The sequence below is a fragment of the Lactuca virosa genome, chromosome 8, assembly GCF_052849685.1.
Source record: "Lactuca virosa cultivar CGN04683 chromosome 8, Lactuca_virosa_CGN04683_v6, whole genome shotgun sequence".
NCBI lineage: Eukaryota > Viridiplantae > Streptophyta > Magnoliopsida > Asterales > Asteraceae > Lactuca > Lactuca virosa.
In genome coordinates, this window is record NC_136433.1 from 239,204,355 (window position 1) to 239,218,406 (window position 14,052).

Consider the following 14,052-nt stretch of genomic DNA (forward strand, 5'->3'; position numbering starts at 1 on the left):
AGTATCACAGAATTCACCGACATATACTAAATTTTTATGTAATTTCGGAACATGTAGCACATTAGAAAGAATTAATTTTTTATGGAGTATTAATGTATGAATGGCCAGTATGTGTAATAAGCAGACTTGTACCGTCACCGAGTACTATCTCATCAGGGCCTCCATACTCAGAGACTTGATGAATAGTGTTGCGATCAGAAGCAACATGATTCGAGGCACCGGTGTCAAAGAGCCACTGTGGAGAAGCTGGTGGCGAGGTAGTAACATGAGCTGTTGGGTTTGGAGGTTTTGTGGCGTCGGTGGTAATGTTGTGTTCTCGGAGGAATCGTGTTAGCTTTCAAAATTCTTTGGTGAGGTGTCCCGGGATATTGCAGTATTCACATAACTGATTGCTGCGGTTGGACCAATTGGCATTTGAATTTTGATTGTTCCACTGTGGTTGTGCACTACGTGACTGATAAGATGGAGGTGACCGGTTGTTTCGATTGTTTGAGTTGTTATTGTTGGACCTGTTTTGAAACCCTGAGTTTCGAGAGGTGTAATTAACCGTAGTTGGAATGGAATCAGATAAGGGAGTGGTTTCTTTGAGTGCTCTTTCAAAGTCGGTGAGTCGATCAAAGAGGTCAGAGTACGAGAGAGGAGTGTCTCGCACCTTGATGGCAGCTGCAATTGTATTGTAATCATCGCCTAGTTGGGACAGAATGTGCACCATAAGATTTTCTTCTAAGACAGGGCTTTGTGCTAATGCTAAGTCATCAGCTATGGATCGCATCTTTCACCCGCTTGAATCCCACCTTAGGTCGCCACGAAGTGATTCATCATCCTCAAACATGAGCCGATCGTTAGTTAGGGACGGTTTATAGATCAGAAAATTCCCACAAATTGAATGAGAAGTGGGTCCATGTAAATAATCGAGACCTTGCAAACAACAACGCTCCTTCCCCATATGGAGTTCGGAACCCAAAGGTAATCGTTGAGTGAACTGTATCTTCTTTGTGTTAGTTAACCTAAGCCACACCCTTACTGCTGGGGTGGGGCTCGGCCTCCGAACCGTACGTGGGACGAGTTTCTGCCTCATACAGCTTGGGCCGAAACCCGGGGGAAGTTTAGGAGAGATGGAGAGAGCCAGCAGCTGACAGTCGGGGCGGGGATAAGCTTCCTTCTTCACAAGCTTCTCCCTCCCAAAAAAACTGAACCGATAGCGCTTCCCGTTTTTTCTATTCCATCCCATTCCATTCTGGGACAGGCGGTTAATACTAATCTAATAAGTGAAGTAGTCATCGTCTGACTAATCGGCACAGACACCAGACCGCCTGTGCCCGCCCATTTTGTCTTGCCCTAAATGGAATCCCTTAGTTACGCTGCGCCCCGACCCGAGTCCCCACGTCCGCTTTTCACCGCCCGAAACCCAAGAAGTTGGATTTGCCAACACAACATTAGGGTCGTCCCCTTCATTCTATACTGACCCCGGCCCAGGCTGGCTTTTTGGGAAGCCCGTCCCCACCGTGCTCACGGCCCGACTGGCCTGCCAGTGGTAGTGGGAATTATCCCGTTCCGTGGTCAAAGACTTGGTTGGATGCGGGATCTACTCCACGAGGAGCGGTACGGACGTAGATGATATCATCACGACCTCTCTTTTCGTACCGCTAGGGATGCTTAACGCCACTTCGCCAACTGGCGTTACATGCGCTTTCGTGTCTCTCAGTGTGGTCAGCACTGGGTGTTTCTGAGCAGCGAGGCTTACACCCATTCACATTAGTTCATCCAAAGTTCCTTACCCTTATGCACAAATTATTGAATAAGCCATCTTCCTATCAAGGTTAAGGAGTCAACTGAGCATCTCAGCGGCGGGATTGAATACCCGGATCGAATCAGAGTTCACGCCGCCCGCCCTGAACAAATAGGAGGCGTGGGCCACAGGTCGCACATAAGCCGCCGGGTCGCACGACAGAAGAACACCCAACATAAAGATGCACACTCCTCCATGTGAAATATTCATGTTCATTGGGGCTTTTTTGTAGTAGTCGTGACCAACAGCCATCAGTTGTCGGCTCGTTGGTAAGGTGAGAGCTTCAAGCCCGATTTCTGGTGGCGCACTCCCCACACAAGCACCGCCCGACTCAGGGGGGACGGGTAAAGCTACAGGCCCAAAAACTTCGGCCCTTCTTTCTAAATAGGGGTGCCCAGGGTGTCTCATCTTGTCATTTCGTCCTTGCTCATTCCCGTTAGGCTGAAGTCTTTGGCCTTTCCTTCTCCGCGCCTGCTCACGCTTCGCTGACCTATCGCGTGGTAAAGAGAAGAGAGTACGGAAGAATAGTAAACGGAGCACACCGCAGAAAGATTCTAAATATGAGAAATCCCCCTTTTTTCGATAAGAAGGAAATTAAGAACAGGAACGAAACGAAATAAGGCCTTTATAGCTCTAGTTTCGGATGAGCTTCCCCCAATTATGTCTGGTAATAGAATAGGTCGGCTTGCTCTGACCAAGACTCCGCTTTTTGCTCCGTCCGTGGAGCGTATGAATTTCCTGGAATGTAGATAGACCAAAAGAGGGAATGAAGGGATAGGAATAGGAATTATAGTACCATTAGAAGAAGGGGCACCTATGGGAACATATCTACTGACGAACCATTTCAATAGTACGGGTGCTTCCGTGCCACGAGGCACGACCATGGAAGTAATGAAAAAGAAAAGGTTTTGTAGTTGGACCATCTGTTCTATCCGTTCGAGTTTTGCTTCTATAGAGAAGATGAGACGCTAAAAATGAAAGTGTTCGCAACGCATACCGAAAGGGTACCAATGAAGCCGACCATTAATGACTAGTTCGAAGACCAAGAGCGGTCTGATCCATAAAGAAAGCGTGACCTTTAAGGTAGGGGTAATCCAAACTTGAGGCGGAATCCCTCATCGGTAAAGTGGGAGTAGAATTCACGGTATATTTGTGAATTTCTACCGCTTTGGTTTATATACTAAATAAAGAAATTCAAACTCCGGTCCATGATATCCCGTTGGAAGGAATGTTACAAAGAGCTCACCGGCTCCACCTTACCCTCAAGGAAGTCGTACGCCTCCGCCCTTATATTCGTATATGGCAAAAGTTCCATGATACGATAAATCTTTTGCTCACCAAACATAAGATCGAAGAGCCTATCATGCAATAGACCCTTTCTTTCTAATACTGTGAGTTTAAAATATTCTCTATCAAGTATGGCCCTATAATGGGGCACATCAATAGCTTGCTCGAAGTTATTGTGAACAAGCCCCTCATACTCCCCGGGATTATTCTGGGGAGGAAGGTTATAGTAATCACGGCTCTGGAGACTCCGTATGCGAGAAAAAATCTTAGCTTCGTTATCGGCCGCTATTTCGGCTCTAAATGTAGCCAATGATTCACTGCTCGAGGAAGACTCCAAAGCCGGAAGACTACTTTCATTTCCACTTTCGGAAGATACTTGCCAAATGCAAGCGCTTGTCATTCCTGCCAGCAGAGAAAAACACAAATATCTAGCAAAAGTACAGAATACGTAAATTAGAATGAGAATGACGAATAAAAGAAAAGAACTCTTCTTCCCTTTGGAAACTCAAAATATATAAACCAGTATTAAAGTGACCAAAAGTAATAATAAAGCGATGACGGTGGAAATTATGGGGCAGCTGTCCGTTCCTATAAAACGTCCGACAAAGAAAGCCGCCTGGTGTTTTAGCCGCATACTTGGTAGTTACCGAATGCCCCAAAGCATCTTCCTTTTAGGACCGGCGCTAGACTTCCTCTCTTTTCTATAAGATATAAAAGGCGAAATTGATGCTCTTAACTACCCCATTTTCTTTGAAAAAACGGAACGAATCGTCGATTTCAAACTGAACTAACCCTTTTTTGCCCGCCCACTTACCCCTTCTTCATGATCCGGCTTGTCCGTGATATGAGAATACCTTTGCTCGAAATGGATTCCGTTAGCGCCAAACTTAATATGATGCCTGCTACTGTGACTTCCAGTGCTCTTGCCCTATTTTGGCTCCCACTCCCACTAGTTCCTGGTCCCTCCAGCTTCAGGTTGTTTTCATGAGTGCGAAGAAAGCGGACTCCTTTTCAATAGAAAGGAGGAAAAAGAAAAGAAAGAAATATAAAAATATAACATAAGCAAGAAATCACACAGCATAGATGAAATGGAACAATAAATGAAGAAAACCTGAACGGAGAAACAATAATTAAAGCCTTTTTGAAGCTCGAAAAAAGCCGGAAAACTGTAAATGAAGCTTACATCACCTAACCTAAAAAGATTTGTGCATATCTTGAAAAAGAACCTAAATCTAAGACTACCCATCAATCATCCAACACAACCAACTATTCAGAAAAGAGAAATGAATTACAGAACTCAGTGAGTGAAATAATACGGCGATCCAAAATAATGGAATAAAAGACCTAGGAACGAGCAAGGAAGATTTTTAGCCCCAACGACAAATGAACCTAGGTGCGGGGCATTTTCGGGGAGTAGCCCGCTTCCCATTACTCAATAGGGCAATTCCTCGCACATAATTAAGGAAGCCATTGAAAGGTGACTAAAACACCAGAAACGTGATTATGATATCGTGGAACACTTTGTCCCGGAATGGAATGGGATGGAAATTATGGGGCAGCTGTCCGTTCCTATAAAACGTCAGCGAAGCGTGAGCGGGCGCGGAGAAGCAAAGGCCAAAGACTTCAGCCTAACGGGAATGAGCAAGGAGAAAATGACAAGATGAGGCGCCCTGGGCACCCCCATTTAGAAAGAAGGGCCCAAGTTTTTGGGCCTGTAGCTTTACCCGTCCCCCCTGAGTTGGGCGGTGCTTGTGTGGGGGGTGCGCCACCAGAAATCGGGCTTGAAGCTCTCACCTTACTAACGAGCCGACAGCTGATGGCTGTTGGTCACGACTACTACAAAAAAGCCCCAATGAAGATGAATATTTCACATGGAGGAGTGTGCATCTTTATGTTGGGTGTTCTTCTGTCGTGCGACCCGGCGGCTTATGTGCGACCTGTGGCCCACGCCTCCTATTTGTTCAGGGCGGGCGAAGTGAACTCTGATTCGATCCGGGTATTCAATCCCGCCGTTGAGATGCTCAGTTGACTCCTTAACCTTGATAGGAAGATGGCTTATTCAATAATTCGTGCATAAGGGTAAGGAACTTTGGATGAACTAATGCGAATGGGTGTAAGCCTCGCTGCTCGGAAACACCCAGTGCTGACCACACTGAGAGACACGAAAGCGCAGGTAACGCCAGTTGGCGAAGTGGCGTTAAGCATCCCTAGCGGTACGAAAAGAGAGGTCGTGATGATATCATCTACGTCCGTACCGCTCCTCGTGGAGTAGATCCCGCATCCAACCAAGTCTTTGACCAGGGAACGGGATAATTCCCACTACCGCTGGAAGGCCAGCCGGGCCGTGAGCACGGTGGGGACGGGCTTCCCAAAAAGCCAGCCCGAGTCGGGGTCAGTATAGAACGAAGGGGACGGCCCTAATGTTGTGATGGCAAAGCCAACTTCTTGGGACTCGGGTCGGGGCGCAACATAACTAAGGGATTCGATTTAGGGCGAGACAAAATGGGCGGGCACGGGCGGTCTGGTGTCCGAGCCGATTGGTCAGACGACGACTACTTCACTTATTAGATTAGTATTAGCCGCCTGTCCAGGAATGGAATGGGATGGAATAGAAAAAACGGGAAGCGCTATCGGTTCGATTTTTTTGGGAGGGAGAAGCTTGTGAAGAAGGAAGCTTATCCCCGCCCCGACTGTCAGCTGCTGGCTCTCTCCATCTCTCCTAAACTTCCCCCGGGTTTCGGCCCGAGCTGTATGAGGCAGAAACTCGTCACACGTACGGTTCGGAGGCCGAGCCCCACCCCAGCAGTAAGGGTGCGGCTTTGGTTAACTAGTACAAAGAAGATACAGTTCACTCAACGATTGCCTTTGGGTTCCGAACTTCATATGGGGAAGGAGCGTTGTTGTTTGCAAGGTCTCGATTATTTACATGGACCCACTTCTCATTCAATTTGTGGGAATTTTCTGATCTATAAACCGTCCCTAACTAACAATCGGCTCATGTTTGAGGATGATGAATCACTTCGTGTCGACCTGTTGCACTAAAAACTAGGGATAAGCATTTGATTAGGTGGAACCGAACCGGACCATAAAAAAACCAGAATCAGAACTAGGGTATTCGATCCAGTTCTTGTATCTCAATTTCACAGTAGATCGATTCCTGGTTCTTCGTTTCTCGGTCTGGTTTGAACCTGGTTTGGAATCGAACACATCCCTAACGATGAAACTTACTTGTAGAACCGAACCATGTATTTGGTCTGGTTCATAGTTCTTTATTTCTCACTAAATCGGTTCCTTTTTTTTGGTTCTCGGTCCGAGTCCAGACCGCTACTCACCCCCATTAAAAACTAAAATATGTAAATCTAAGCGACAAAATGTACGTACTTAGCAAGTCAAGAACAAAGTAATTCCTACTTTCTTAATAGTATGTAGTATGTTTTTTACTTTATTTATATATTATTATTTACAATGTAACTCTCTTTATTATAAAATTTTGTTCCGTGATTAAAAAAATAAAACTAGTGAAACAATTAAATAAAATAGGGTTAATGTCATAATATGATAACGAACTATCTAAGTGTTTTGAAAGTATCAAAAAAACATTGTCAAAAGGAACATAGTCTAACTTTTCTTTTTAAAATATAATCTGTAACAGTCATTTCTTCCGGTCATAATTGTATATTTAAAACAAAAGTTATAGTTTATTACATTTTCATGTCTTTTAGTTGAATGATGTTTTTAAAATTTTTTACTAGTTCGTTATATTTTCATAACTTTTTAGTTTACAATTTGATAATCATATTTTTTTTTATTTTTTCATTTTTAACACTTGTTTATGATTTTAAAATACATAAAATTTATTAATTTTGTAATATTAATAATTACACATCAATATAAATATACTAGTAAGGTCACTTATTGTTGGTTATTTTAACTTGTTAGATAAAAAAAATAGACCTATATATATATATATCTAACGTGCAAATGGATACGATGTCAAGATGGATTAAAAGTTTTAAGTAAAACCAAAGTGAATGAAGTCGCTTTAACCGGTTAAATCAAACAAAAAGGTTTAGCTAATACTTTTTAAAGTATTAATTTTTGTACATTTTTTATTGTTTAGAAAATAACTAAACATATGGAAATTAATAATTTTTATACTTTATAACTAGATATTAATACCAACGAAATTATGTTACAACTTCATAGTTTAATGAGCATAATTTAATTAATATCGGTTTATTTTTATACAATGTGTAATTATTAAGATTACAAAATTAATATATTTCATATGTTTTAAATAATAGACAAGTGATAAAAATGAAAAAAAAAATTAAAAATATGATTATTAAATTGTGAACTAAAATAGCTATAAAAAATAGGAACTATCTCAGGTGTTTTAAACATACTATCAAACTAAAAATTAGAAAACTAAAAAATTATACCTTTTGTTTTAAAATTTTCATTATGACCGAAAAAAAAGGCTATTATAGGTCATAATAATAATGAAATAAGAGTAAAAATACTTGGGAATTCTGAGAATCGTGTATAACACTTTCAGATTAAAATGTTTAGGTGGTACTACCAATATTTAATCGGATATGACTCAGAATAACACTTTCAGATTAAAATAAGAGTAAAAATACTTGGGAATTCTGAGAATCGTGTATAACATTTTCAGATTAAAATGTTTAGGTGGTACTACCAATATTTAATCGGATATGACTCAGAAAATGAGAGAAACAGAAGAGAGAAGGTTCAAGATGTTATGAAAAAAAAAGTACCAAAACTGATTTCAAAATGATCATATAACAAGAAAAACTTCCTGTCTTAAAACTAACACTTGACAGTTTTATGTTCTAAAATTGTCCAAAAACGGTCATAAACCAACATAAATCCAGCTCGACCCCAGCCAAGAGCTCTGCCCCTTGGACCACGCTCCCAGGGGCGTTGCCCCTAGACCCCCGTTGGTTCAGGGGCTTCACCCCTAAATAGCAGTGTACTTTCAACCAAGACAAATTTAAACTAATGTACACTCTATATCATCCTAACTTGTTCAATATTTATCAAGGTGACATTGATCAACAAATTAATCTTATTACAAGTAAATAATATTAATGATGTAAAATCACCAACATTATCCTATTATGACATTAACCCGCTAAATATGTTATGTTATTATTAAAAATATTAAATATGCGTATTTTTATTTGATGTTTTTAATGAATAGTTAGAATTAAAAATCCATATTAATTTGATGCTAAAGAAGGCACCGAGGTCACCTAAACAATGATTTTGATTCTCGAAATTTATATGTACAGTTATTTTTTTAAACCAACTTGTTATTCTTATAAACCACCTTAATATAGTAAATTCTTTTAGGGATACCTATTCATTCTAATAAAGATTTTTTTTACACGTAACTATCTCACAATTTTGAATTTGACTTGGATTTTTAAAATTCTACATCTACATAATATGACATATTGAGTGGTATCGTATCTTATTATAATATTGAGTGGTCTTGACTAAAACATAACTATATATAAATTTACTAAAATGAATATGTAAAATAGAAATATATCTTAACACACACGGTGGCCAACATAGAAATCGTTTTTCTATTTTCTTGTTCCAAAATTCACTATGTATGTGTTTAACTATGTAGTAAACAAAGTGATTTGGAACTGAATCCCTATGGCTATATAAAGATAAATAATAATAAAACATTAATAATGAACATTGTCGAATACTAAGTTCCAAAAAATTATAAAGGGGTATATATATTAAAGTCTCAATATTTCGGTGGCGGAACCAGGATCAAAGTAAAAGGGTATAAAAAAAAATTAGGGAAACCTAATTTTTTTTTCAGGGTACTTGGGTTTCCTCGGTTCGGTTTCGGTTTTAAACTCAAACCTTAATCGAATTCATAGCTAACCTCAAGTATTGTTATATAAACATGAAGTTGAAGTATATTTTGATACTTGAATTGATATGAGACTCAAAGTAGATATCAAATGCAACATGGAGATAACAAATTTATATAATAGACCAAATGATTTATTTTACATGTGTTTGGCGATGTAGGATAGAATAGTTGGGAAAAAAATAAATGTAAAAACAAAGGATATGTAACGATTAAGAATTGATCCTAAGACCTTTGCTTCAATAAGTAAGCATCTTAACCAGTAGACCAATTGTTTATTTGTGTTTATGAGTGAAGGGATGCGTATATATACAATACATAAAACAAAATTTTCCTAAATAATTTACACTACCGAAAAAGATTTGAGGGGTATCACGGGATACACCGGGATCCCCTTGGATCCGTCCATGCAATATTTTCATCGATTTGACAAGAAAGTCCTAATTTTTTTTACAATAAAGTCCTAACTATCGGCAGTTTTGACACGTTTACCCATTTTTTCCAGTTAACCGGTAATTAGGACTTTACTGTAAAAAAAATAAAGTTTATGACTTTTTTGTCAAATCGTGAATTAAGATTTTACTGTAAAAAAAAAAAAAATTAGGACTTTCATGTCAAATCATTGAAAATATTGGGACTTTAGTCTATTTTCGTAGCCCAATAACTTTTAATTGTGATTTTCGTCGCAACACCACTGTTTTTGTTACCATAATCGTCTTTACCCTGATACAATCACGATCAGGGGAAACATATGCAAAATAAAGAGCGAGAGAGATTGAGAAGACTTGTAAAACTTTCATCTTGGTTCGCTGCCAAATCTTGAATTGATAAATGGTGACAGATTGTATAAACACAAACAACACACGCCTAGTCAAAAGAGTGTGAATGTAGAGAAGAGTTAAGAATGAAAGTTTTGTTTTTTTCGGTTTCTTAGTTTTCCATTTTTAGGACTGCAAAAAGTCAACACAACCCTGGTTCTTTTTTTCTTTCTTGATATCTCCATTTTTTTCAATGTCAGTTTGTTGAGATTTAAAAAAAACTATTTAACAAAAAGCAAACGTTAAAGATTTCAATAGGATCTAGTTGACCAAAACAGGTTTCAGTAACTCTTATGCTTAAGGACTATCATACCATTAACTTTCTAACCAAAAAATGGATATATACACTAAAGTCCCAATATTTTCAACGATTTGATAAAAAAAATCCTAAACTTTATTTTTTTGACAGTAAAGTCCTAATTCACGATTTGACAAAAAAGTCATAAACTTTATTTTTTCGACAATGAAGTCCTAATTCACGATTTGATGAAAATATTGAAACTTTAGTGTATATATCCCAATTATAAATCAATAATTTTTGTTCTTAGAAATTGCCTTCAAATTTTTATTAGAATTTTTTACATCCACATTTTGAATTAATAAATTATTTGGGAATCAAACGTTGATAACAATAATATAGATTGTGCATATTAATGTTAATTTACTAACTTCCTCTCCTTATATATATATATATATATATATATATATATATATATATATATATATATATATATATATATATATATATATATATATGAGTTCAATTGAGAAAAAAAAAGTTGAGAATGGGGGACCGTTCTAACCCACTCATTTAATGAGCTTAAAACTAATAAACACACAGTGGTAAACTTGTAAATACTACAAAAGATATTAAACCGTCTAGGGCACTTGTGTAATTTCATACCACATCAAATTTTGTCAGCAAACCATCATTTCCCTCTTCGAACATATTATTGTTTCCGCATAACACGAAAACCATTTGCAGAACGATTCAGTCATTGTTTTCGAACAAAAACCCTAAAGCAGTCTCGCGAAGAACAAATCGACAAAAATGTCTTCTGACGAAAACCTAAATGAAACAATTTCGTTACTGTTGACGATGAAAGGTAATCATCGACGTTTTTTTCTTTTATTTTTAACAATTTCTCATTATTTGTTAACTTATCAGTTGATTACTTGAAAATTTCGTAATCGTTGTTCATTATTAGTTCATCTACAACTAAAAAAAACTATTCACACTCTTCATTCTTCAAACTTGTAATACTCGTAAAAATCATGATAAATTTAAACTTTTAAAACCAACCATTTTCATAAATTATTTACAAACATAGTTTTTCAAAAGTATTTCAACATCAGAGTTCCTAAAATCATATGTCCAAAACATGAGGATGTGTACGGTCATGCCTTCGCCATCCTGCGGTCATCTGAAGTACCTGAAATATAAGCCAAAACTGTAAGTGAACGCTTAGTGAGTTTCCCCCAAAAATACAAACATACAAATACAAATAACAACAACAAACGACATGCATACAGAGCCTTCAGCATGACTAGACCGCCTCACCAGGCCTTAAGCCTATCTGGACCGCTCACAGAACCTTTAGCATGACTGAACCGCCTCACTTGGCCTTCAGCCTATCTTGATCGTTCTCTGGGCCTTTGGCCTGACTGGTCCGCCTCTCGGGCCTTCAGTCGATCCGGACCGCCCTGGGTCTCTAGGTCTTAAGTTTACACTAGTCCACCTCAACTCAACCACACATAACATGTCAGCATATATATATATATATATATATATATATATATATATATATATATATATATATATATATATATATATATATATATATATATAACCAGTCAACAGACAATCAAGCAGATCTTACAAATCAATAAGCATAACATACATCCGAAATACCAGGATACTGATCTAACAAATCTCTACAACATACCAACATGCAGTAACTTGGATAACAATCCAATGGGCCAGCCTTGGTGCCTTCGACCCGAAAGTACAGTGAGGATAAACTCACCTCGCAAACTGAATAGAAACATATAAGGTCCTGAACCCGAAATTCAGCTCTCTATCCGGCACCTAATGCCACCAAATACCAATTCCATCAAAAACCCAAAATACCCTCAAATGTCAAACTTGGTCAAAGCCAACCGGTTAATCCCTTTAAGTCAACTGAGTCAACCCAGCCGAGTCAACCCAACCGAGCTGATCCTGTGCGAGTAAGCGGGGCGTACTCCGGAGGTACGCTGAGCGTACTCCAAACTCTCGCAGTTAACCACCAACGGGGTGGTTGACCGAGTAAGCGGGGCGTACCCTCGCATCCTTCAAAATCCAATGAGTGCTTAATGGCTTAAGCAATTAAGTGCATATTTCAGATCAAAGGCTCAAATACACTCTAGAGTCATAAAGTTTCCAACTTTATGAATTTACACACCTATTAAGAGCTTAACTCAAGGTCTTAATCCAGTAAGACCTTCTACAAGATGCATGGAGCAAAACTAACCAAAGAGACTTCATTTTTATGACTTAGGACCCATCTTAGGGTCTGAAAGGACAACTCAACTAGACAAGAACATGCCATGCACAGGATGAGACATTTGGAACCAAAAACTAACATAAAACCCCCATTTCTAAATCTACAAGTTTGGAAGACAAAGGTGCAAGCTTTATACCTTAGGAGACTTGCAAATGAAGAATAAATCCCAGATCCAAAGTGCTTATTCTCTGCAAGATGAGTTTGGTTCCTTCCTTCTTCTTCTAAGTACACAAACACACACTTTAATGCTTGAAATGGCTTCATAAGGTGGTTCTACGGTTACAATCATGAAGGAGAGGGTGGAGGTTGTTATGGTGAAGGGAAATGAGGCCATAAGGATGCTTAAATACCAGCCAAACCCTAAATATTAGGGTTTCCTCATTTAGCATGTACGCCCCTGCATATATAGATATACACCCATCATACTAGGGCGCGCTCTAGTACGCTCAGCGTACACACTAGTACGCATGGCATACTCCTCACTGCCAAAATTACGAAAATGCCATTAGGGCTCCAATGCACATTTTCTTGGACTTAGGGACCAAAACGTAATATAGTAAAATTATAGGGGTTAAATTAGAAGTAACTTAACATCGGGATGTTACAATTCTCCACCACGTGAAGTAGACTTCGTCCTTGAAATCTGTTGCAACGAATAACTCAGTGTAATGCTCCCGCATCTCAGCCTCCGGCTTCCAGGTCCACTCGGAGCCCCTCCGATGCTGCCACTGCACCTTTACCAAAGGTATTTCCTTGTTGCACAAGACCTTCATCTTTCTTTCCAAAATAGCCACTGGCGTCTCAACATAGTTTAGGCGCTCATCGACCTGGATATCATCTAAGGAAACCACTGCATTCTCATCCAATACGCACTTTCGCAGTTGCAAAACATGGAAAATGTTGTGAATCTGACAGAGCTCCGTAGGTAGATCCAACCTGTAAGCAACCTTGCCAGCCCTGGAAATCACTCGAAAAGGCCCAATATACCGGGTACCCAACTTTTCATTCTTCCTAAAGCGTATCACACCTTTCCAAGGTGAGACCTTCAGTAATACCATATCGCCGACCTGGAGCTCCAACTCGGATCGAAGCCGGTCAACATAGCTCTTTTACCGACTCTGAGCGGTCTGCAGTCTCTGCCTAATCTGTTGAATAAGCTCTGTGGTCTGAAGGACCACTTCAGTCCAGCCCATAACCCTGTGACCAACCTCCCCCAAACAAACAGGGATATGACTTCTCCGACCATATAGGAGCTCAAAAGGCGGAGTACCAATGTTGGAGTGATAATACAGGACCGCAACATATCCTCAAGGGTTTGTATCGTCCGCTCACTCTGGGCGTCGGTCTGTGCATGATAAGCAGTGCAGAAATGCAATCTCGTGCCTAGTTCCTCGTGGAACTTCTGCCAGAACCAAGAAGTGAAACGAACATCACAGTCTGAAACAATAGAGACCAGAACCCCATGACGAGCAACAATCTCGCGAACATACACATCAACCAACTTATCGGCCGAAGAACTCTCCCGAATCGCCAGAAAGTGGGCACTCTTGGTCAATCGATCCATGATGACCCATATAGCATCATAACCCTTTTCCGTCTTTGGCAACTTGGTGATAAAATCCATCGAAATATGCTCCCATTTCCATATGGGAACCTCCAGAGGCTGCAGCTTGCTGTGCGGCTTCTGAT

General features: G+C 39.5%; 1 pseudogene; it reads left to right on the forward strand.

Annotated features, from left to right (window-relative positions):
* Positions 1-4,607: 4,607 nt before the first annotated feature.
* Positions 4,608-5,105, forward strand: LOC145131355 (cytochrome c biogenesis CcmF C-terminal-like mitochondrial protein pseudogene; annotated as a pseudogene).
* Positions 5,106-14,052: the final 8,947 nt, after the last annotated feature.